Here is a 23,719-nt window from a genome sequence, read left to right as displayed (position 1 = left end):
CACTGTTTGGTTGGGTGGGACGAATTCTTTGTGCACAATTCCCCTGATATCAAAGAAAATGATGATCATGCTCTTCAATTTGCTCTTCACCTGTCTCGCTTTTTTGGGTATTGGAGAGCTAGGGCTCTTCCTGTGGGACAATTGTGGCTTTGTCTCTGGGTCATAGCCATAAATCTAGCTCTCATCACTGGTGATAACCCATGACAAGAAGGTTGGAACATCAGATGCGGTCTGACGAAGGTCCGTGCACACTTCAACACGCTGTGCCTTCTGATCCGCAGCCGAGATCCTTGGCACAAATTTTGCGGCAACACAATGCATGCCCAATTCATCAGTCAACATTCGTTGGCATGTCCCATAACCAATAACCACTTCATCTGCAAGGTCTTGAATGGCTCAGCGTCAATACGCATGAACCAATTGTTGAAGTTTGCGATATCTTGCACTGTGCGGCTAATGGGCCTTCCAGTGTGAGCATCATCTTCGACATCTGTACGGCCAGCACTGAACCAAGCATGCCACTCAAACACATGCTTATGGCTCATGCTCTGCCCTCCAAACACTTGTTGAATCATAGGGTCTCCATAGCACTTTTCCTGAGATTCGCACAGAATTTGATATACACGCGCTGTCCTGTTTGCAGATCCATCGTAAAATTGCTACACACCAAACACAGAGTATTATGGAAATCACTGTGGACACGCAACACGTCCTCCCTACTGACTCATCAGATATGCAGATCTCGCCACCTAGCTGTGCAAAGATCTACTACTCCTACTTTCCAGATGGCAGCATCAGTCCCGAGAATTTTGGATTCCACCTCGTATATTCACTACCATAATGATGGCTTAACTGCTAATTACACTGGTGCCAAAAATATGATGCACATCAATAACAAAACTCTTTTCAAAAAGTTGTGTATGACATACTCAGAGCTAAAACAAAGTGTTAATTTGAAAAGAAGAAACACTTTATATAAATAAATTATATGATTGTCCAAGTATGAAGGAAATACCCACGTTAAAATCCAAGACAACAAACCATAATTTCACATTTGAATCATCTTGAGTGGTAGTTCTTAACATTCAGTTTTTTTTTTCAGAGATTTGGTTTCAACAGGTTTCTATGTCTACATTTATACTGCATATGCAACTGTCAGAATTACTGGGACAAGGATAAAATAAAAACTTAGATTTATTTGTGGTGATTCACATGCCAAAAACGATAAGTGAAACACCTGATAACATGTTGAGATATCTTCCTTAATAATTAGGCAGCTGATAGAACATTTCCCAGTCTTCAAATACATACCATATCATACATACCATAAAATAGCAAATGGTTACTGTAGAAAAGTGCATAAAAGGGGTGGGGTGGCATTGTATACTAACAAGTCACTCAGCCACTCCCTTAATATGTTGCATCTAGACTATTTGTGTGATGAACAGAATTTTGAAGCCACTGGCATAGTTAGTGACAATTTTAAGTTAGTGATAATAGCCTTATACAGACCACCTAATGGTAACATTAGTGTATTTTTAGAAAAAACTGGACATGGTGTTAGATGTATTTAGAGAGACAAAATGGTTACATTATGACATTGTAATAGGTGGAGATTTGAATGCAGATTTTGATGTAACAACAGCCAAACATAGTGTCACTGAGCTCAATAATCTTCTAAGACAGTACAATAAGCACTTTATCAATAATAGACCCACAAGAGATGAAGACCCACAAGAGATGAAGCATGTCTTGACAATATCTTTGTCAGTTTCAATACTACAGAAGAATCATGTGATGTGGCAGTATTCCCATTCTCAGATCATGATTCTGCATCATTAAATTACATAAGTAGGTTCTGAGCTGATAAGAGTAACATTGATAAGTCTGTCCCAAAACTGGTAATCACTAGATCGGTCGCAAATGATAAAATAGACAGGTTTTGTAAGTCCCTTACTAACAGAGACTTGTTTGGCCAATGGTATGGTGACACAAATTATAGTCTTTGTACAGATCTGTCAGCAAAACCAATATCAGAAAGGTTTTTCAAAGCAGTTTTGACACAATTTAATGACAGCATTCTGATAAAGAAATGCAAAATAATCAACAAAGGCACCAAAGGCAAGGGTATAAACAAACAAAACCCATGGTATGTTGCACAACTAACAAATCTCAAAAACCAAGTTATGTTGTTGCACAGTATACATAAAAATCTGAAGACCGACCATGCCAGATCAGTCTATGTTCAAAGTAGGAATAAGTACAAAAAGCCATTGTGGAAACCAAAAGAACACAGAACTTCATCTGTATTGTGAATTCCACAAATAAGTGCAAAGCTGCATGAAAACTAATAAACAGTGTTACTAAAAATGAAAGAAATAAAAAAAATCAGTATATGCCCTCAGAAATTCAATGATTTCTTTATTAAATCAGTATAAGAAGTAGGAATTGCTATCACCAAACCTGTCATTAGCTCTTCTGATGTTCTTTCAAAAAATGTCTGTAAACCACTAGTAAATACAAGTATGTTTAGCTTCTCTCAGGTCCCACCTGGTCTTGTCCTAAAAATAGTTAAACATCTAAAATCATCTGAGAGTGTAGACATATATGACGTTTCCTGTAACATTCTAAAAAAAAGTAATAGATTGTATTGTGTATCCTTTAACATACTGCATAAATAAGTGTATATCTGAGGGATATTTTCCTAATGAGCTAAAAGTGTCTAGGGTAGTCCCAATATACAAAAAAGGAGATACTGACTCACCTTCAAGTTACAGACCAATTTCCATAGTCCCAGTTCTCTCTAAAGTGTTTGAATGTGTAATATACCAACATTTATCTGTGTACTTCGAAAATGCAGGAATAATTTGCGAATCACAGTATGGTTTTAGGAAAAACTTGTCAACTGTTGATGCTATAGACTCAGTAGTCAAACACATCCATCAAGTGTTTGAAGATAAAGAATTTGCTCGGGTCACCTTCTGTGATCTAAGTAAGGATTTTTACTATGTAGAGCATAAAATACTCCTAGAAAAAATGGAGTACTACAGCACTGGAGGTAAAAGCCTTCAACTATTAAAATCATACCTACAGGATTACAAGCAAGCTGTTTGTGTAGGTAAAGAAAAGTCCAGTAATGAATTAGTTAAAACAGGTGTACCACAGGGATCTGTACTGGGGACTTTTATGTTCCTAATAATGATTAATGATCTGCCATCATTCATCAAGTCCATGACAGTACTATATTCAGATGATACAACTTTCCTTCATTATAGTAATGATTTCAGTAGTCTCAAAGCTTGTGTTGCACAGACAATGGCTCAAGCATCCTATTGGCTTAAAGAAAATGGCTTCCTACTGAATGATAACAAAACGTAGAAGATGGTTTTTAGTCTAAAAGACAACCCTCCATCTGATGATCCTAGTTGTGTTAAGTTTTTCGGGGTATATACAGATGAAAAATTATAATGGGGTCAACATGTACATTATATTAGTGGTACACTGTCTAGAGTGATGTATTTGCTACAGGGACTTGTGGACTGTGTATCTCGAAATTATGTCTGAATGTTGTATTTTGCATTTTTTCCAAAGCATCCGAACATATGGTATTATTTTATAGGGGAACTCAAGTTCAGTGTGTGACATCCTGATACTAAAAAAGAAAATCATTAGGATAATTACTGGTTCCCCATATACAGCACACTTCAAACTATTGTTCTGTGAACAAAAAATCATGACTGTAATAAACCTATGTATTTACTATGTTTTACTCCACACAAAAAATAAGCTACTGGAAGCAAAACGTAGAGAAAATATACATTTCTACAACACGAGAAGGAGCAGATGCACTTATACTCCTTACCTGACTGTCAAAGTCACTTAACCGCTATGAACAGGTGGAGCACAAATTATTTAATAAGTTTCCACAATATGTACAAGAACAACTGAACAATCATTCAAATAAAAACTGTAAAAATGAATAGTTGCTCACCCATTCTACAACATAAATGATTATTTCAAATGTAATATAATTTTGCAGTATTAATGACATGCCTCTTGTTTTCTTTGAATTAACAGTTATATTGTATTATATGTCTGACGTTGTCCACTGCTGTAATGGCCGAATGACAATAAAATTACTATTATTATTATTATTATTTCTCTTCGTCTGTTGAAATATACAGCATTTTAGCTGGAAAATCAACCATTAGCCTTGACTACAATCAGTTAAAACACTGTGTACTGTAATATGTAAGCCACAAGAGTCACACACTAGAAGATTCTCTTGTCAAAACAGAAAGCCATGTCCCATTCACCGCTGAAAAGCTGACTTAACTGCAGCTTATTGTCCATCACTTCCAGCTACTATTATTTCCACTGACAGAGGAATCTGTACCTCAGTGGTGAAGTGATAGCATGTAGGTAGACTGCACAACTGCCCAGTGGAACTTCAGTATGTGCTTTCTTGGTTTCCACATTTGCTAAGTCTTTGCTCAGAATTCTGGTGCACTACAGCAACCAGAAGAATGGGAAACCCTCCACCACCATTAGTAGACAGAGGTGATTGTCCTGAATAGTCTGTGCGTGTTTATTTTCTCAATACATGGGCTGTACCAATTGAAAGTTACTCAGGAATTCTGGGCAGATGAAGAATTTCACAGTTCAATTGTATTGTGCCCCTAAAATAAAATGTAACTCTGAACTGACCACAATAAATGTGCTTGATAAATCAAGTGTGAGGACACAACGAGGGAAAATAATAGGGCTGTCATTAGGAGTCTCCATGATTAGAGAAACTGGTAATATTCCAATGAGATGGTAGAGAACATTTGAAATGTCATAAAATTGAGTTGATAACACATCCAAAGGTACTGTCAACCTGTACATCATTAACTCTATAGTAATACTTGGTATCTTCAGTTACCAGAGCAGAAGTTGACTGCAACCCTAAATAAGCACTGGTATTTGTTTATCAAAATTCTGAAACACATATGTTTAACTCATTAGTTCAACCCCCTTACTGTGATTTGCTATTGATAACTTGCTGTTGGAGTACTGTAGGAGTTATAAAAATTTGAAAAATCATTGACAAATAAGAAGTACTGCACTTGACTTCTCATTTTAGACAAAATTTTTTGAGAATATTGTGCCTACGAATGGTATCATAGGTTTTCCAAATGATAAAAAACATACCATATTTACCCAACTACAAGACCTTATTAAGAGACTCCTTGAGAAATCTTAAACATATTCTTACTAATAACAATTGTACTGATGTGATGTACCTACCTAAACAAATTAACATTATGCCTAAACTTATGCCATTTATTGATGGTCCATGTTTTGGAAATACAAGGAGAAATAAAATAAACAAAAAGAAATGCAGTTAGTGCCGTGTCTGCATAGTTTGATGTAAATGTCGTTCAGACATGTCTGAAGGACATTTTCATCAAACTATACAGACTATGGGACATGGTCAGTATGACATACTGAAGTTTGGTCGGTCCTGGAGTCATGCACAGAAAGCTGATGCGGTTAAGGTGACTGCTCACAATAAGCAGAAAACCTGGGTTCAAGTCCCAGTCTGATATTAATTTCCATGTTTCTATAGTTAACCACACAGCTGATTTAATATCATATTCACAATCTGTGAATACATTTCATATAAATAAATGCTTTGCAATAATTTTTATCTTCACTCCCTTTTTTGTTTACTATTTACATCAGCAGTCTATGGTACCACTATTTTTAAACATCACCACTGGTATCATCAGCTTCATTTACAAGTCTACTGCCATTTCTTCCTTCCTGGCACTCTTCCCATACAATGCCATTTTCTGAGCTGTCCATGGCATTTGATATGCAGCACTTTTTTATTCCATTCATTACACATTCAATTGGGATTCAGCCTCGGAAATAAGGAGACACTGGCCCAGCATGGATATTGAGGGTTTCTTTAACATTCCTCATGGAGTGAGGACATGGTCTCCTTGAAGAAGAAACTCACTGTAAAGCTGTCAGACCTGAGCCTTAAAGGGTAGCTTCACAACAACTTCCATTAAATGAAGTTGTGAGATCCAAGTATTGGTCTCTGAAATCAAATCAAAGATCTTGCACCAACATTTTCCTTTTGTTAAGCAAAAAGCAGGAATTCTGTTCCAAACAACCTTCAACTAATCTAACATAGGGTCATTAGTCAACCACACCTTTTATTGATATTTATAGATAAGTCCTGCAGGCGGTTTCTCTTATGGTATGGTTGTCCTATGAAGAATCACATATGGGGGCAGCTTCCTTCCACCTGTTAGCACATCCAGCATTATTATTATTCTGATGTTTTCATTGCTAGAACTTATCATAGAAACACTCTTCACACTGACAATAACATTTTACAGCATATCAAGATAAACAGCATTTCTTATATGGCCTAACAAGCAGTCATGCCATTTTCTTAGGTTGACTGATTTTATGACTCTGGTGCACAAATAGATTTGCATCAAACATCTTGGGAGGTTGTTGAGCTACTGTTGTTCTGTGTCACCTTCTATATCATCCTCATGCACCAGCCACTGCTTGTTTTGAATTCCACAAAACATGGAGTTGGAAAACTCTCTTTATCTTCAGGGTCTTGATTTGGACAATTTCTTGAGTAATCAAAAAGCCTTCATTGTATTTATTTTGCCCATACTGAACCACCAGCTATTCTAATTCATGAAACATTCCCTGCTTCAGTTCATCTACATCTACATACATACTCCACAGGCCACCATACGATATGTGGCAGAAGGTACCCTGTACCACTACTAGTTATTTCCTGATTTGAGTAAACAAATGCAACAAAAAAACTAATGAACAAACATTTACTGCATAATGCAAACCCATTAAAACAATATCAAATATACTCTAATGAACCCCAGTACTTAAACAATGTAAGTCATGGTCTAAAATGTAGTCTACAAATTATGTTGAAGTCACAGAAAGTACAAACACATGTTCTATTGTTATTACTACACAGCAAACTCAGTTATATCTCTAAGGTCCAAGAGCACATTGACATAGCAAATGTGTAATTTGTGTAAGTAAAAGCCCATAAATAAGTAATTTCTCCAAAGAAACAAGTCACCAACATTTCTAATTCCATGAAATGTACTGGACAAAACAATGTTGCCAACATTAGTAACATCCACCATCAATGTGTACCCACAGAATTAAAAGTAACATATACAACACATATTGTGAACAATTGCTGGAGAATATCTCATATGGCAAATCCTCTAATTCTATGTAACAATGGCCTATAAAATAACCTAGTAGAAGCCAATCAGTAAAACCAATAGCTACATATGTGTAATATTCACATGCAGAATCACGAACTTAGAAATGTCCATATGGAAATCCAATGGCATAAACCAAGAGGCACATACATATTGTAGTGGACTGACCCGACAGCCAATCCACTTGAACGGGTAGCCGAAAGGCACGCGTTTAAGCTCACGCAGGCTGGCGTGAGGTCTGGAAAATGACAAGGAATTAGAGTAGCCAAAAATAGTACATAGCTTCTGGAATACTTAACTTTAATTCATAATTGGTGAACATCGCTCTTGACTGTACAGGTTTTACAATCTCAATATTAACTGGTAATGGCGCCTTGCTAGGTCGTAGCAAATGACGTAGCTGAAGGCTATGCTAACTATCGTCTCGGCAAATGAGAGCGTAGTTGTCAGTGTAGCATCGCTAGCAAAGCCGTCTGTCCAACTGGGCGAGTGCTAGGACGTCTCTCTAGACCTGCCGTGTGGTGGCGCTCGGTCTGCAATCACTGACAGTGGCGACACGCGGATCCGACGTATACTAGCGGACCACGGCCGATTTAAAGGCTACCACCTAGCAAGTGTGGTGTCTGGCGGTGGCACCACACATATTAACATAGAAGAACAAGACAATGAAGTCCATAGAGTCCTTAAGAAGAGGAAACCAGACAATAACTTACACAAACATTAAAAGCACCAAGCACATTGTTTCATGTCCTCACTAACCTAGAAAAAGGTGGTGCCATCCATCCCATACCCAATCATAATCCACATAAAGTAATATTACACAAAATGCATAATTAATATATCAAAACTCTGCACACCTAAACTACACTGTGATAGTGGAACACCATTCTAACCAAATTGTGCGTCCAAAAGGCACTTTGTACAGAGAAACTCAACACTGAACCCCTCCCAGTCACTAATGAACCAGACTCAAAACCATACATTTAAAACAAAAACAAAGGTGGCAGTTGAAGCCATTCCTTATGTAGCATAACATCAATTGCAACAGAGTAACAACTGAGCAATGCAAAAGCACACACAAAGTAGTAACAGAGTGAAATAATAAATGGAACAACCATCATACTCACAAACATTAAAAACAGGAAGTAATCATTAAATATCCAGACCAAATGATCCAAACAACCATTCCAGTACCACAAACTGGTCCTTACATGAAACATGTTGGTGACAGTAGAATCATTCTGCAGTCACCTTCAAATGCCAGTTCTCTACATTTTCTTAATAATGCTACTCAAAAAGAACATCTCTGTAACACTTGCATGTTGCTTGAACCTGCTGGTGACAAATCTAGTAGCCCACGTTTGAATTGCTTTGATGTCTTCCTATAATACAACCTCGTATTAATCCCAAACACCTGAGCAGTACTCAAGAATGGGTTGCACTAGTGTCCTATATGTAGTCTCCTTTCCTAAAATTATCCCAATAAACTGAAGTCGACCATTTACATTCACTACCACTATCTTCACATGCTAATTCCATTTCATATTGCTTTGCAATGTTACTTCCAGATATTTAAACAATGTGACTTTGTCAAGCAGGACACTACTAATGCTGTATCCAAACATTGTAGGTATGTATTTCCTACTCATCTGCATTAACTTACATTTTTCTACATTTAGAGCTAGCTGTCATTCATCACAACAACTAGAAATTTCGTATCCTCCCAGCCACTCAACTTCCACACCCTACTGTACACCACAGCATCATCAGCAAACACCCACAGATTGTTGCCTACCATATCCACCAAATCATTTATGTATACAGAAAATAATAGCAGTCCAATCATATTTCCCTGGGGCACTCCTAGTGATACCTTTGTCTCTTATGAACAGTCACCATCAAGGATAGCATACTGTGTTCCATTACATAAGAAGTTTTAGGGCCACTCACATATCTGGAAACTTATTTCATATGCTTATATCTTCATCCACTGTCTTCAATTGGGCACCATGTCAAATGCTTTCTGGAAATCTAGGAATATGAAATCCACCAGCTGGCCTTCATCCATAGTTCGCAGTGTATCCCATAAGAAAAGGGAAGGCTGAGTTTTGCACAAGCAATGTTTTCTAAAACCATGCCAATTTGGGCGCATAAGCTTCTCAGTCTCAAGAAAATTCATTACATTTGAAGTGCGAATATGTTCAAGGATTCTGCAATAAACTAATGTGAGGGATATTGGTCTGTAATTTTGTGGGTCTGTTCTTTTCCCCGTCTTATAAACAGGAGTCACCTGCACTTTTTTCCAGTCACTTGGGACTTTGTGATGGCTGAGAGATCTGTGATAAATACAAGCTCCATGAACATTTGTCATTATTTAATTTATCTGTAATATGAAGCCACCTATGAACATTTGCTTCTCTTATACCAAATTTTCTTCCTGCGACAAAGATGTTTGTGGCCTCTGCTTCATAAATCACAATTACTGTAAAATTAGCATTGTATTGTCCACATGACTGTGAATCGCAAACTTGCTTGTTTTTCAACAGTGATGGATGCAATTTACATCAATCATCATCATCATTTTCATCATCATCGTCATCATCATCATTTAAGACTGATAATGCCTTTCAGCGTTCAGTCTGGAGCATAGTCCCCCTTATAAAATTCCTCCATGATCCCCTATTCAGTGCTAACATTGGTGCCTCTTCTGATGTTAAGCCTATTACTTCAGAATCATTCTTATCCGAATCCAGGTACATTCTCCTTGGTCTACCCTGACTCCTCCTACCCTCTACTGCTGAACCCATGAGTCTCTTGGGTAACCTTGCTTCTCCCATGCGTGTAACATGACCCCACCATCTAAGCCTGTTCGCCCTGACTGCTACATCTATAGAGTTCATTCCCAGTTTTTCTTTGATTTCCTCATTGTGGACACCCTCCTGCCATTGTTCCCATCTACTAGTACCTGCAGTCATCCTAGCTACTTTCATATCCGTAACCTCAACCTTATTGATAAGGTAACCTGAATCCACCCAGCTTTCGCTCCCATACAACAAAGTTGGTCGAAAGATTGAACGGTGCACAGATAACTTTGTCTTGGTACTGACTTCCTGCTTGCAGAAGAGAGTAGATCATAGCTGAGTGCTCACTGCATTAGCTTTGCTACACCTCGCTTCCAGTTCTTTCACTATGTTGCCATCCTGTGAGAATATGCATCCTAAGTACTTGAAACCCTCCACCTGTTCTAACTTTGTTCCTCCTATTTGGCACTCAATCCATTTATATCTCTTTCCCATTGAAATTACTTTCGTTTTGGAGATGCTAATCTTCATAGCATAGTCCTTACATTTCTGATCTAGCTCTGAAATATTACTTTGCAAACTTTCAATCAAATCTACCATCACAACTAAGTCATCCGCATATGCGAGACTGCTTATTTTGTGTTCACATATCTTAATCTCACCCAGCCAGTCTATTGTTTTCAACATATGATCCATAAATAATATGAACAGCAGTGGAGACAGGTTGCAGCCTTGTCTAACCCCTGATGAAACTACTCTGAACCATGAACTCAATTTACCGTCAACTCTTACTGCTGCCTGACTATCTATGTAAAGACCTATAATTGCTTGCAAAAGTTTGCCTCCTATTCCATAATGTCATAGAACAGACAATAACTTCCTCCTAGGAACCCGGTCATATGCCTTTTCTAGATCTATAAAGCATAGATACAATTCCCTGTTCCACTCGTAACACTTCTCCATTATTTGCCGTAAGCTAAAGATCTGGTCCTGACAACCTCTAAGAGGCCTAAACCCACACTGATTTTCATCCAATTTGTCCTCAACTAATACTCGCACTTTCCTTTCAACAATACCTGAGAAGATTTTACCCACAACACTGATTAAAGAGATACCTCTGTAGTTGTTACAATCTTTTCTGTTTCCATGTTTAAAGATCGGTGTGATTACTGCTTTTATCCAGTCTGATGGAACTTGTCCTGACTCCCACGCCATTTCAATTATCCTGTGTAGCCATTTAAGACCTGACATACCACTGTATTTGATGAGTTCCGACTTAATTTCATTCACCCCAGCCGCTTTATTGCACTGCAATCTATTGACCATTTTCTCCACTTCCTCAAATGTGATCCTATTTCCATCATCATTCCTATCCCATTGTACATCAAAATCTGAAACATTACTGATCGTATTTTCACCTACATTGAGCTACTCTTCAAAATATTCCCTCCATCTGCCCAAGGCATCAACAGGATTCACCAGCAGTTTTCCTGACCTGTCCAAAATACTTGTCATTTCCTTCTTACCTCCCTTTCGAAGACTGCTAATTACACTTCAGAATGGTTTTCCAGCAGCTTGACCCAAAGTCTCCAACCTGTTTCCAAAGTCGTCCAAGGATTTCCTCTTGGATGCTGCAATTATCTGTTTGGCATTGTTTCTTTCTTCAATATAACTTTCTTTCCAGAATGAGATTTTCACTCTGCAGCGGAGTGTGCACTGATATGAAACTTCCTGGCAGATTAAAACTGTGTGCCCGACCGAGACTCGAACTCGGGACCTTTGCCTTTCGCGGGTCTCGGTCGGGCACACAGTTTTAATCTGCCAGGAAGTTTCATATCAGCGCACACTCCGCTGCAGAGTGAAAATCTCATTCTGGAAACATCCCCCAGGCTGTGGCTAAGCCATGTCTCCGCAATATCCTTTCATTCAGGAGTGCTAGTTCTGCAAGTTTCGCAGGAGAGCTTCTGTAAAGTTGGGAAGGTAGGAGACGAGGTACTGGCAGAAGTAAAGCTGTGAGTACTGGGCGTGAGTCGTGCTTCGGTAGCTCAGTTGGTAGAGCACTTGCCCGCGAAAGGCAAAGGTCCCGAGTTCGTGTCTCAGTCGGGCACACAGTTTTAATCTGCCAGGAAGTTTCATAACTTTCTTTGTCTACCTGAGTTCTAGTATGTAGCCATTTTTGATATGTCTTCTTTCTTCTTTTACAGGCTGCCTTGACTGTGTCATTCCACCAAGCTGTTTGCTTCATCCTACCTTTACACTGACTACATTCAACTAACTGGTTCCTTTCTGAGATCACTGTTATGTACTTTTGTCTGATTTCCTTATCCTGAAGTTTCTCCACTCTTATCCTCCTACATATGGACCTGACCTCCTGTACTTTTGGCCTCACAATACCAATTTCACTGCAGATTAAATAGTGGTCAGTGTCATCAAAGAATCCCCTGAATACAATGTGTCCCTCACAGCCTTCCTGAATTCCTGATCTGTTACTATACAGTCAATGACAGATCTTGTTCCCCTGCCTTCCCAAGTATACCGGTGAATGTTCTTATGTTTAAAAAAGGAGTTTTTGATTACTAAGCCCATACTGGCACAGAAATTAAAGAGTTGTGCTCCCTGCCGCCGTTGGATAAGCAGCTGCAGCAGCAAGTCGTATACTCCTAGCTCACTCATTTGTTACATAGTTTAATTCTTAATTTATTTGCGTGTTTTTGTTACTTGCATTGTTAAATTCATAAATTTCGGGCGTATTATAGTATCTGAGAGTTGTAGCATCGCGTTTTAGTACCTGAATAGTGTAAATTCGCGTAGTCGTCTGTCTTCTGTTTTTGTTTTGAACGGCCAGTGTCGGTTGGTCACAGTCAGTGTGCTCCCTGCCGCCGTTGGATAAGCAGCTGCAGCAGCAAGTCGTATACTCCTAGCTCACTCATTTGTTACATAGTTTAATTCTTAATTTCTTTGCGTGTTTTTGTTACTTGCATTGTTTAATTCATAAATTTCGGGCGTATTATAGTATTTGAGAGTTGTAGCATCGCGTTTTAGTACCTGAATAGTGTAAATTCGCGTAGTCTCCTTCTGCCGCCGAGCAGTGTGTCAGCAGTGCACAAGTTACTGCATTTACTAGGTAATCTCGTATTTTAATAACCGTTTAAATTTTGTGTCGATCTGTTTGCGCTCTCTGTAGATTAGTTCAGACGTTCTTTGCATAAGTTTTTAGCATGGATAGGGACTGCAACTGCTGTGTTCGGATGCAGGCTGAGTTGGCATCCCTTCGCTCCCAGCTTCAGGCAGTGTTGGCTTCGGTCACACAGCTTGAGGCTGTTGCCAATGGGCATCACTGTGGGGGTCCGGATGGGAGTTTGTCGGGGACGGCCAGCTCGTCCCACGCATCCCCCGATCGGGCTACGACTGTGGTTGCCCGGGATACTGCCCACATTGAGGCTGATCCCTCACCTGTGGTAGAGTGGGAGGTCGTCTCAAGGTGTGGCAGGGGGCGAAAGACATTCCGGAGGGCTGAACGGAAGGCCTCTCCAGTTTGTCTGACGAACCGGTTTCAGGCTCTGTCTCTGGCTGATACTCAGACTGATACTGATCTTCGGCCTGACATGGCTGCCTGTCCTGTTCCAGAGGTTGCCCCTCAGTCTGCAAGATCCGGGCGGTCGCAGAGGGTGGGCTTACTGGTAGTTGGGAGCTCCAACGTCAGGCGCGTAATGGGGCCCCTTAGGGATATGGCAGCAAGGGAGGGGAAGAAGACCAAAGTGCACTCCGTGTGCATACCGGGGGGAGTCATTCCAGATGTGGAAAGGGTCCTTCCGGATGCCATGAAGGGTACAGGGTGCACCCATCTGCAGGTGGTCGCTCATGTCGGCACCAATGATGTGTGTCGCTATGGATCGGAGGAAATCCTCTCTGGCTTCCGACGGCTATCTGATTTGGTGAAGACTGCCAGTCTCGCTAGCGGGATGAAAGCAGAGCTCACCATCTGCAGCATCGTCGACAGGACTGACTGCGGACCTTTGGTACAGAGCCGAGTGGAGGGTCTGAATCAGAGGCTGAGACGGTTCTGCGACCTTGTGGGCTGCAGATTCCTCGACTTGCGCCATAGGGTGGTGGGGTTTCGGGTTCCGCTGGATAGGTCAGGAGTCCACTACACGCAACAAGCGGCTACACGGGTAGCAGGGGTTGTGTGGCGTGGGCTGGGCGGTTTTTTAGGTTAGATGGCCTCGGGCAAGTACAGAAAGGGCAACAGCCTCAACGGGTGCGGGGCAAAGTCAGAACATGCGGGGACCAAGCAGCAATCGGTATTGTAGTTGTAAACTGTCGAAGCTGCGTTGGTAAAGTACTGGAACTTCAAGCGCTGATAGAAAGCACTGAAGCTGAAATCGTTATAGGTACAGAAAGCTGGCTGAAGCCAGAGATAAATTCTGCCGAAATTTTTACAAAGGTACAGACGGTGTTTAGAAAGGATAGATTGCATGCAACCGGTGGTGGAGTGTTCGTCGCTGTTAGTAGTAGTTTATCCTGTAGTGAAGTAGAAGTGGATAGTTCCTGTGAATTATTATGGGTGGAGGTTACACTCAACAACCGAGCTAGGTTAATAATTGGCTCCTTTTAGCGACCCCCCGACTCAGCAGCATTAGTGGCAGAACAACTGAGAGAAAATTTGGAATACATTTCACATAAATTTTCTCAGCATGTTATAGTCTTAGGTGGAGATTTCAATTTACCAGATATAGACTGGGACACTCAGATGTTTAGGACGGGTGGTAGGGACAGAGCATCGAGTGACATTATACTGAGTGCACTATCTGAAAATTACCTCGAGCAATTAAACAGAGAACCGACTCGTGGAGATAACATCTTGGACCTACTGGTAACAAACAGACCCGAACTTTTCGACTCTGTAAGTGCAGAACAGGGAATCAGTGATCATAAGGCCATTGCAGCATCCCTGAATTTGGAAGTTAATAGGAATATAAAAAAAAGGGAGGAAGGTTTATCTGTTTAGCAAGAGTAATAGAAGGCAGATTTCAGACTACCTAACAGATCAAAACGAAAATTTCTGTTCCGACACTGACAATGTTGAGTGTTTATGGAAAAAGTTCAAGGCAATCGTAAAATGCGTTTTAGACAGGTACGTGCCGAGTAAAACTGTGAGGGACGGGAAAAACCCACCGTGGTACAACAACAAAGTTTGGAAACTACTGCGAAAGCAAAGAGAGCTTCACTGCAAGTTTAAACGCAGCCAAAACCTCTCAGACAAACAGAAGCTAAACGATGTCAAAGTTAGTGTAAGGAGGGCTATGCGTGAAGCGTTCGGTGAATTCGAAAGTAAAATTCTATGTACCGACTTGACAGAAAATCCTAGGAAGTTCTGGTCTTACGTTAAATCAGTAAGTGGCTCGAAACAGCATATCCAGACACTTCAGGATGATGATGGCATTGAAACAGAGGATGACAAGCGTAAAGCTGAAATACTAAACACCTTTTTCCAAAGCTGTTTCACAGAGGAAGACCGCACTGCAGTTCCTTCTCTAAATCCTCGCACAAACGAAAAAATGACTGACATCGAAATAAGTGTCCAAGGAATAGAAAAGCAACTGGAATCACTCAACAGAGGAAAGTCCACTGGACCTGACGGGATACCAATTCGATTCTACACAGAGTACGCGAAAGAACTTGCCCCCCTTCTAACAGCCGTGTACCGCAAGTCTCTAGAGGAACGGAAGGTTCCAAATGATTGGAAAAGAGCACAGGTAGTCCCAGTCTTCAAGAAGGGTCGTCGAGCAGATGCGCAAAACTATAGACCTATATCTCTGACGTCGATCTGTTGTAGAATTTTAGAACATGTTTTTTGCTCGAGTATCATGTCGTTTTTGGAAACCCAGAATCTACTATGTAGGAATCAACATGGATTCCGGAAACAGCGATCGTGTGAGACCCAACTCGCTTTATTTGTTCATGAGACCCAGAAAATATTAGATACAGGCTCCCAGGTAGATGCTATTTTTCTTGACTTCCGGAAGGCGTTCGATACAGTTCCGCACTGTCGCCTGATAAACAAAGTAAGAGCCTACGGAATATCAGACCAGCTGTGTGGCTGGATTGAAGAGTTTTTAGCAAACAGAACGCAGCATGTTGTTATCAACGGAGAGACGTCTACAGACGTTAAAGTAACCTCTGGTGTGCCACAGGGGAGTGTTATGGGACCATTGCTTTTCACAATATATATAAATGACCTAGTAGATAGTGTCGGAAGTTCCATGCGGCTTTTCGCGGATGATGCTGTAGTATACAGAGAAGTTGCAGCATTAGAAAATTGTAGCGAAATGCAGGAAGATCTGCAGCGGATAGGCGCTTGGTGCAGGGAGTGGCAACTGACCCTTAACATAGACAAATGTAATGTATTGCGAATACATAGAAAGAAGGATCCTTTATTGTATGATTATATGATAGCAGAACAAACACTGGTAGCAGTTACTTCTGTAAAATATCTGGGAGTATGCGTGCGGAACGATTTGAAGTGGAATGATCATACAAAATTAATTGTTGGTAAGGCGGGTACCAGGTTGAGATTCATTGGGAGAGTCCTTAGAAAATGTAGTTCATCAACAAAGGAGGTGGCTTACAAAACACTCGTTCGACCTATACTTGAGTATTGCTCATCAGTGTGGGATCCGTACCAGATCGGGTTGACGGAGGAGATAGAGGAGATTCAAAGAAGAGCGGCGCGTTTCGTCACAGGGTTATTTGGTAACCGTGATAGCGTTACGGAGATGTTTAACAAACTCAAGTGGCGGACTCTGCAAGAGAGGCGCTCTGCTTCGCGGTGTAGCTTGCTCGCCAGGTTTCGAGAGGGTGCGTTTCTGGATGAGGTATCGAATATATTGCTTCCCCCTACTTATACCTCCCGAGGAGATCACGAATGTAAAATTAGAGAGATTAGAGCGCGCACAGAGGCTTTCAGACAGTCGTTCTTCCCGCGAACCATACGCGACTGGAACAGGAAAGGGAGGTAATGACAGTGGCACGTAAAGTGCCCTCCGCCACACACCGTTGGGTGGCTTGTGGAGTATAAATGTAGATGTAGATGTAGATTCCTGTTGGCCTCCATATCCTCTCCAAATTTACCCATAGCCTTTTCATACCCTTCTGTTCGATTCCCAATCCTGGCATTAAAATCACCCATGAGCAGAACACTGTCCTTGCCCTTTGCGTCATAAAAACTATCCATCTTATCTTGATCTGCCCGTTCACAATGCGAATATACTGACACAATCCTAATTTTCTTGCTAGACACTGTCAAATCTATCCACATCAGTCATTCGTTCACATACCTTATTGTAACTACCCTGGGTTCCATTTCTTTCCTGATGTAAAGCCCTACACCCCATTGTGCTATTCCTGTTTTGACTCCTGACAGGTAGACCTTGTATTCTCCCACTTCCTCTTCTTTCTCACCCCTTACCCGAATGTCACTAACAGCTAAAACGTCCAACCCCATCTTACTTGCAGCCTCTGCCAGCTCTGCCTTCTTCCCAGAGTAGCCCTCATTGATATTAATAGCTCCCCATCTCGTTACCATTCGTTTGCCAAGTCGTATCTTAGGAGTCCCTGGTTTGTCAATTAGAGGTGGGACTCTGTCACCTCCAAAGGTCCAAGGCATTTTGCTCTGACTGTTGCCAGCATTATATTTAAAGTACCAGGGAAGCAGGTTGCTAGCCTTACTTGCCCCGGGTTCCATTGAGTTTTATCCCAAACAGTTGAGGGACTAACTGGTGAATCTGATAGTCTTGGCGGTCTGAGCACAAAGGTGACCACGACTCAGAATATGTCCAAGATGCCCAGCCTTATTCCAAAGTAACTGGTATCCTGACTGTCAGGACCACTTACTTGGCCACTCATACATTGCCCATGGTTCATGAACTAGGATGTGACAACAGGAACCCACACCATGAACCACATTTACATCAATGAAGACCAAAAAATGTCAGCCAAGGGAAAAAATTTTTGAAGTCGCAAATTTTTGTACAGCAGTGGGGGGCAGTATCATAAACAACATACTAAAAATCCTGACCAGTAGGGTGAGCGTGTGGGTGTGGGTGGAGGTGTGGGTGGTGGTTTGGGTGTGGGTGTTGGTGTTGGTGTTGGTTTGGGTTCGGGTGTGGGAGGGCATTTAAATGTCACTTTTTTATGTTTTTTCTTGAATATCTCAAAAACTGCTGCATCTAGTAAAAATTTTCCCTGTACAAAAATTCCTACAAAAAGCATCCTATTCATTTTTTCTCTAGGACTAATAGTTTCTGCAATGCAGGGAATGGAAATACTGCATAGTATTAAAAATAGTGTTTTGTAAATATAAAACTGATGTTTTAGTTAAATGCAGTGCATTAAGAACAAATATTAAATTCGCTTACCACATTTAAGTGCAGTAGAGCTATATTAAGGGATAAATTGTATTCTGAGGGTTTAACTGGGTTGAAAGCCAGGTAGAGGTCAGAAGCATGAGACAAGGTAGGCCATTGATTTTTGTGGTGCATTTCCCTCCTTTGTAGGTCTGCAATATGAAGAGCGAGCAGGTAATTCCCCATTCTCTCTACCACACTATTTCACAAAAAACAACCACAGTGTATGAGGTGTGACAATAAATTAATAAGACTGATTTTCTTTGCAAGATGTGGCAACCCTGCAGGCTTGCATAGGCACAATATCCTTGACCTTGGTCTATAAGCTGCTTCTAGTCCATGTGGCACATTGATGCAACTGCTCAGCCGTGAGTTGTGCTGTAATAAGTTAACACGTGTTTGTGTCTCTCGTCATGGAAATGGAACTGCATAATATTGCGCAATGGTATGCCATTTCTTTTTGCGTTAAATTAGATGAAAATGCTACAACAAGTTACGGTAAGCTTCAGAAGGCTTTTGGAGAGGAGGTTATGTCAAGAGCTCAAGTTTTTCGTTGGCATTAAATGTTTAGTGAAGGCAGAACGAATATTGAAGATGAAGGCCGCAGTGGATGACCATCAACCTCACGGACAGATGTCAACTTGGCCAGGATGCCTGAACTCGTACAATCTGATCGAAGATTATCCATGAAAATGATTGCAGAAGAACTGAACATCAATCAAGAAATGGTTCGTATAATAATAACTGAAGATAATGGTATGAGAAAAACTTGTGGAAAAATGGTCCCCCAGAAACACAGAAAAATGTGGCAGGCGATCTGTTACAGCAAACAGAATTCAATCCAGAATTGTTGAGCCGTATTATCACTGGTGATGAAAGTTAGTTTTTTCAGTAAGATCCAGGAACAAAATGCCAAAGTTTGCAATGGTGCTCAAAGGGATCACCCAGACCAAAGTCAAAAGTGAAATGCATGCTTGTGTGCTTCTTTGATTCCAAAGGAATTGTTCATAAAGAGTGGGTGTCTCCTGGACAAACAGTTAACCAATATTACTACAAAGAAATTTTAGAAAGACTTTGTAAAAGAGTTCTTCGTGTCCATGCCAACATTGCTGATAACTGGATTCTGCATCACAATAATGTGCCATCCCATATTGCTCTGTCACTACAGCAATTTTTAACCTCAAAACAAATTTCAGTACTACCACAGCCACCTTATTCACCAGATATCGCTCTGTGCGACTTTTTTCTATTTCCAAGAATCAAAATGGTGGTCAAGGGACACCATTTTCAAACAACACAAGATGACCAAAAAGCTGCGACGAGGGTCTTGGAGGATATTACAGAAGATGAGTTCCAGAAATGATACCATCAATGGCAGAAGTGCTGGAAAAAGGGTGTACAATCAGAAGGGAACAACTTTGAAAGAGACAACACTAAACTGGACTAAATCAGTAAGCAACATTTTTTTTCACATCAGTCTCATTACTTTATTGTCGCACCTCGTATTTCACAAAGTTATACCAACCTTTCCACAGCACACCCTGTGAATTATTGGTGATATAATGAGGAGACACTCCTGATGGTGGTATTTTTTTAAGTGTGTTAACAATACATGGGATGCAAATATGAGTTGCTAATAACACAAACACAAGAAAAGCATCTCTGCAGGCCGTTCTGCACTGTTACATCCTGCAGTGTTCTTCTGGAAAAGCAGACTTCCTCCACCACAAGCACTGCACACTTTTCAATTTACAGACAAACTATACCTCCCCAACATTTCCAGTCCAGTTCCCTAATGTAAGTAGACAAATAACTTACTGAGCCCATGTTTATATAGTAGAGTTATTTTCAGTTTATGAAGTGAGTACTTACTTGCAGCTGTTAAGTGAGCTTTTAAGTCAAACTTGCTCCTATAAACAATGGCTGAGAAGTGCTTAATTTGCAAGTATGGTGTTGTCAGTGACATATGTAGTGTTGGTGGGAAAGGGATTGGATTGGTAAATGTAGCATCTTGATACTGTCTGTCATCCAAAACATTTTGCAGAGCTGTGTAACCATGTTGTAGTCACTTGGTGGTGAATTAATGAATGACCAGAAAGTTGCTGCACTTCTCACACCATTAACTGTATTACTGGTAGGCTACATAAACTCTTCCACTCTGGAATTTCTGACACTTTTAGACTGGGTTGTGTTGAATGGAGCCGCTGTAATGTAATACTTGATTTGTGTTGAAATGTCTTAGTTCCATAGCACCTAGGTGACCTACTTCTGTCACAGTGGAAGTCAATTCAAGCCTCTGGGCCTCTTCAGATGTTAGATGAGTTGAGGCTGGGGAGATACATTTCGTACTATCAACCAGAGAAAAACATTCCAGCCATTGATAAATGAGACAATGAAATCAACACTATGAAATACATACTGACAGCATGTTACACTTGGGGCACGCTCTTCAGTGTGGTAGACAAATGAATTTTTCTTTACATAACAGCTCATTTATAAGCTGCAAAATAAATACTCGTTTAATAACCTGAATATAACACCACTATATAAACACTTGTTCACAAAAAAATAAAAATGAAAAAAGAACAAGCACTGCCCAAACAGGCCTTGAAGGCTCATCAGTACCGATCAGCTCCCATGTCATCCAAGCCCTTAGGCATCACCAGATGCATATACGGAGGGACATGTGGTTAATAGCACACCATTCTCCCAGTCATTGTCAGTTTTCATGACCAGTGTCACTACTTCTCAATCAAGTAGTTCCTTAATTGACCTCACAAGGGTTGAATGCATCCCACTTGCTAACAGCACTCGGCATACTCAGATGGTTACCCATCAAAGTCAAGCCCGACTACTTAACCTCAGTGATCTGAAAACACTAGCTCATTGTAGTTATCTTGTCTACTTGCATGAGAGAACTGGACAAGAAATGCTTGGGAAGTCTGTCTGTAAACAGAAAAGCAAGCAGCACTCATAGTGAGTGAAGTTGCCTTTCCTGGAATAATACTACAGCTATGGTAGAGGGTGACTAAGAATCAATTTCCCATGTAGTGCTGTATAACAGTGCACAGAGATTTACATTGGGTCTGTCCATATCCATTTCTTACATTGGGATTATTAGTAATTCATATCTGTATTCCATGTAGTGGTAACACACTTTGTGGAAAACAAACACTCCCAGCCATGCCAGCACACCACACAACCAGTGATTCATAAAGCAAGCTGTGGAAGTGTTGATACAACTTTGTGAAACATCCCGTAGTTGCTTTTTGTGATGAAGTGTGGTACAATGGGGAATTACCTGCCTGTTCTTCATTTTTCAGATGATGATGGTGGTGGTGGTGGTGGTGGTGGTGGTGGTGATAATTTGGGGGTGAGGGTGCTAAACAGCAACATCATCAGTGCACTTGCATGAATGATATACAGATGAGCATAGCAAAATCTGTTAAAAACTAACAATAAATCAGAAAACCAAGTAGCCATCTCGAACAAGAATTGAGAGGAAATCATGATAAAGTGAGCATCAGAAAAGTCCTCAATAAAATTCTGACAAAACACAGCAAAATAACTAGATAAAATCATGGATAAAATATCAGAACAAATGTGGTTAAAAAGGGTGCAGATGACTAGCTGGACAAATGTTTAGAAATAATGAGTGATCAAGTCACTCTGTGACATTAAAATCCCACACCCAACATTTTTGGAAGAATTCCTGACATCACACAAAAGCTTCAAATGTGAACCACACTAGTCTCATTATCAGTGAAAATAGGGGGCATGTTCTGTGGGACAGCCAGATCTGCCCTTCGGCCATCTTACGAGCTGTGATTGGCAAGTTTCAAGAATGGATCCGCTACAGCTTACTAGTTTGGCTGGCGGGTACACGAGGGTGGGGAGTGAGACATTGCCTTGTCCTTGAACACCCTATGACAGGAAACTGTGTTTCCTTTATTCAGTTCATTGTGGCCGCTGGTTGAGTGCAGGTCTGTTAGGGCTTGTTGCCGGATTCTGTCAGCATGAATATGGATGTAAAAACGGGGCAACGAGATTGTGTGAAATTTTGTTTTAAAACTGGGAAATAAGCTTCTGAGACTTACAAACTATTACAAACAGCTTTTGGAGATAATTGTATGAACCAGTCAAATGTTTTTGTCTGGTTCAACAGATTTAAAAATGGCCACAAATCATTTGAAGATGAACAATGGTCCGACTGTCCTTCTACCTCAAAAACGAATGAAAATATTGTGAAAATTCACGACTTAGTGTGCTCTGATTGTAGACTTACAATTAGGGAGATAGCTGATGAATTTTATTTCAGTTTCTATGCAGTTCAGCCAATTTTAACTGAAGATCTGAACATGCATCGTGTGTCTGCAAAATTCATTACAAGTGTTGTCAAGTGACCCGAGACAATACCGACTTGAAGTGTGCCAAGAACTGAGTAATCCGACTAAAAATGACCCACATTTGTTAAATAGGGTAATTACAGGTGACAAATCATGGGTATATGAATATGATCCTGAAACCAAAGTGCAGTCTTTGCAGTGGAAGACTCCAGGTTCACCACAACCAAATAAAGCACTACAAAGTCGGTCGAAGGTGAAGACAATGTTGGTGATTTTTTTCGATTCTGCCAGTATTGTGCATCATGAATTTGCCCCTGGCAGACAGACAATTAACCAGGAATACTACAAATGTGTCCTTGAGAGGTTGTGTGAAAAGGTGCGGAAGAAAAGGCCTGGATTGTGGAAAGACAGGAGTTGGGTGCTACACCATGACAATGCTCCGAATCATCGTGCCTTCTCCATCATTGAATTTTTGATCAAATTCAACATCCCTGTGCTTTCACAACCACCATATTCCCCTGATTTGGCCCTGTGGATTTCTACCTGTTTCCAAAACTGAAATTTTCACTGAAAGGGAAGCAGTTTTGACTCAATTGAAGATATCCAGGCAAATGCGGAGAACGTCCTTAACGCACTTCAGGAAAAAAATTTCCAGGAATGTTTCCAAAAGTGGAATCACCATTGGAGTTGGTATGTTCAGTCAGAAGGGGACTATTTTGAAGGAGATGCATCACAGTAGCATGTAAGCACCACCATTGTACAATTACAAGCCCATTCTTAAAACTTTCAAATCACGCCTCATATAAAACACATACAATTAAAATATGTTTTACTGACAGCTACATCTCACATCTGTGAACAATGGGGGCTCCTCAAGATGTAAGAGAAAGCCA

General features: G+C 40.6%; 1 protein-coding gene across 2 annotated transcripts in view; it reads right to left on the bottom strand.

Annotated features, from left to right (window-relative positions):
- Nucleotides 1–23,719, bottom strand: part of LOC126184678 (exopolyphosphatase PRUNE1-like) — a 144,632-nt gene that overhangs the window by 41,691 nt on the left and 79,222 nt on the right. The window lies entirely within an intron of this gene.

The sequence above is a fragment of the Schistocerca cancellata genome, chromosome 4, assembly GCF_023864275.1.
Source record: "Schistocerca cancellata isolate TAMUIC-IGC-003103 chromosome 4, iqSchCanc2.1, whole genome shotgun sequence".
NCBI classification, from domain to species: Eukaryota; Metazoa; Arthropoda; class Insecta; order Orthoptera; family Acrididae; genus Schistocerca; species Schistocerca cancellata.
This window is presented reverse-complemented; position numbering and strand designations above follow the sequence as displayed.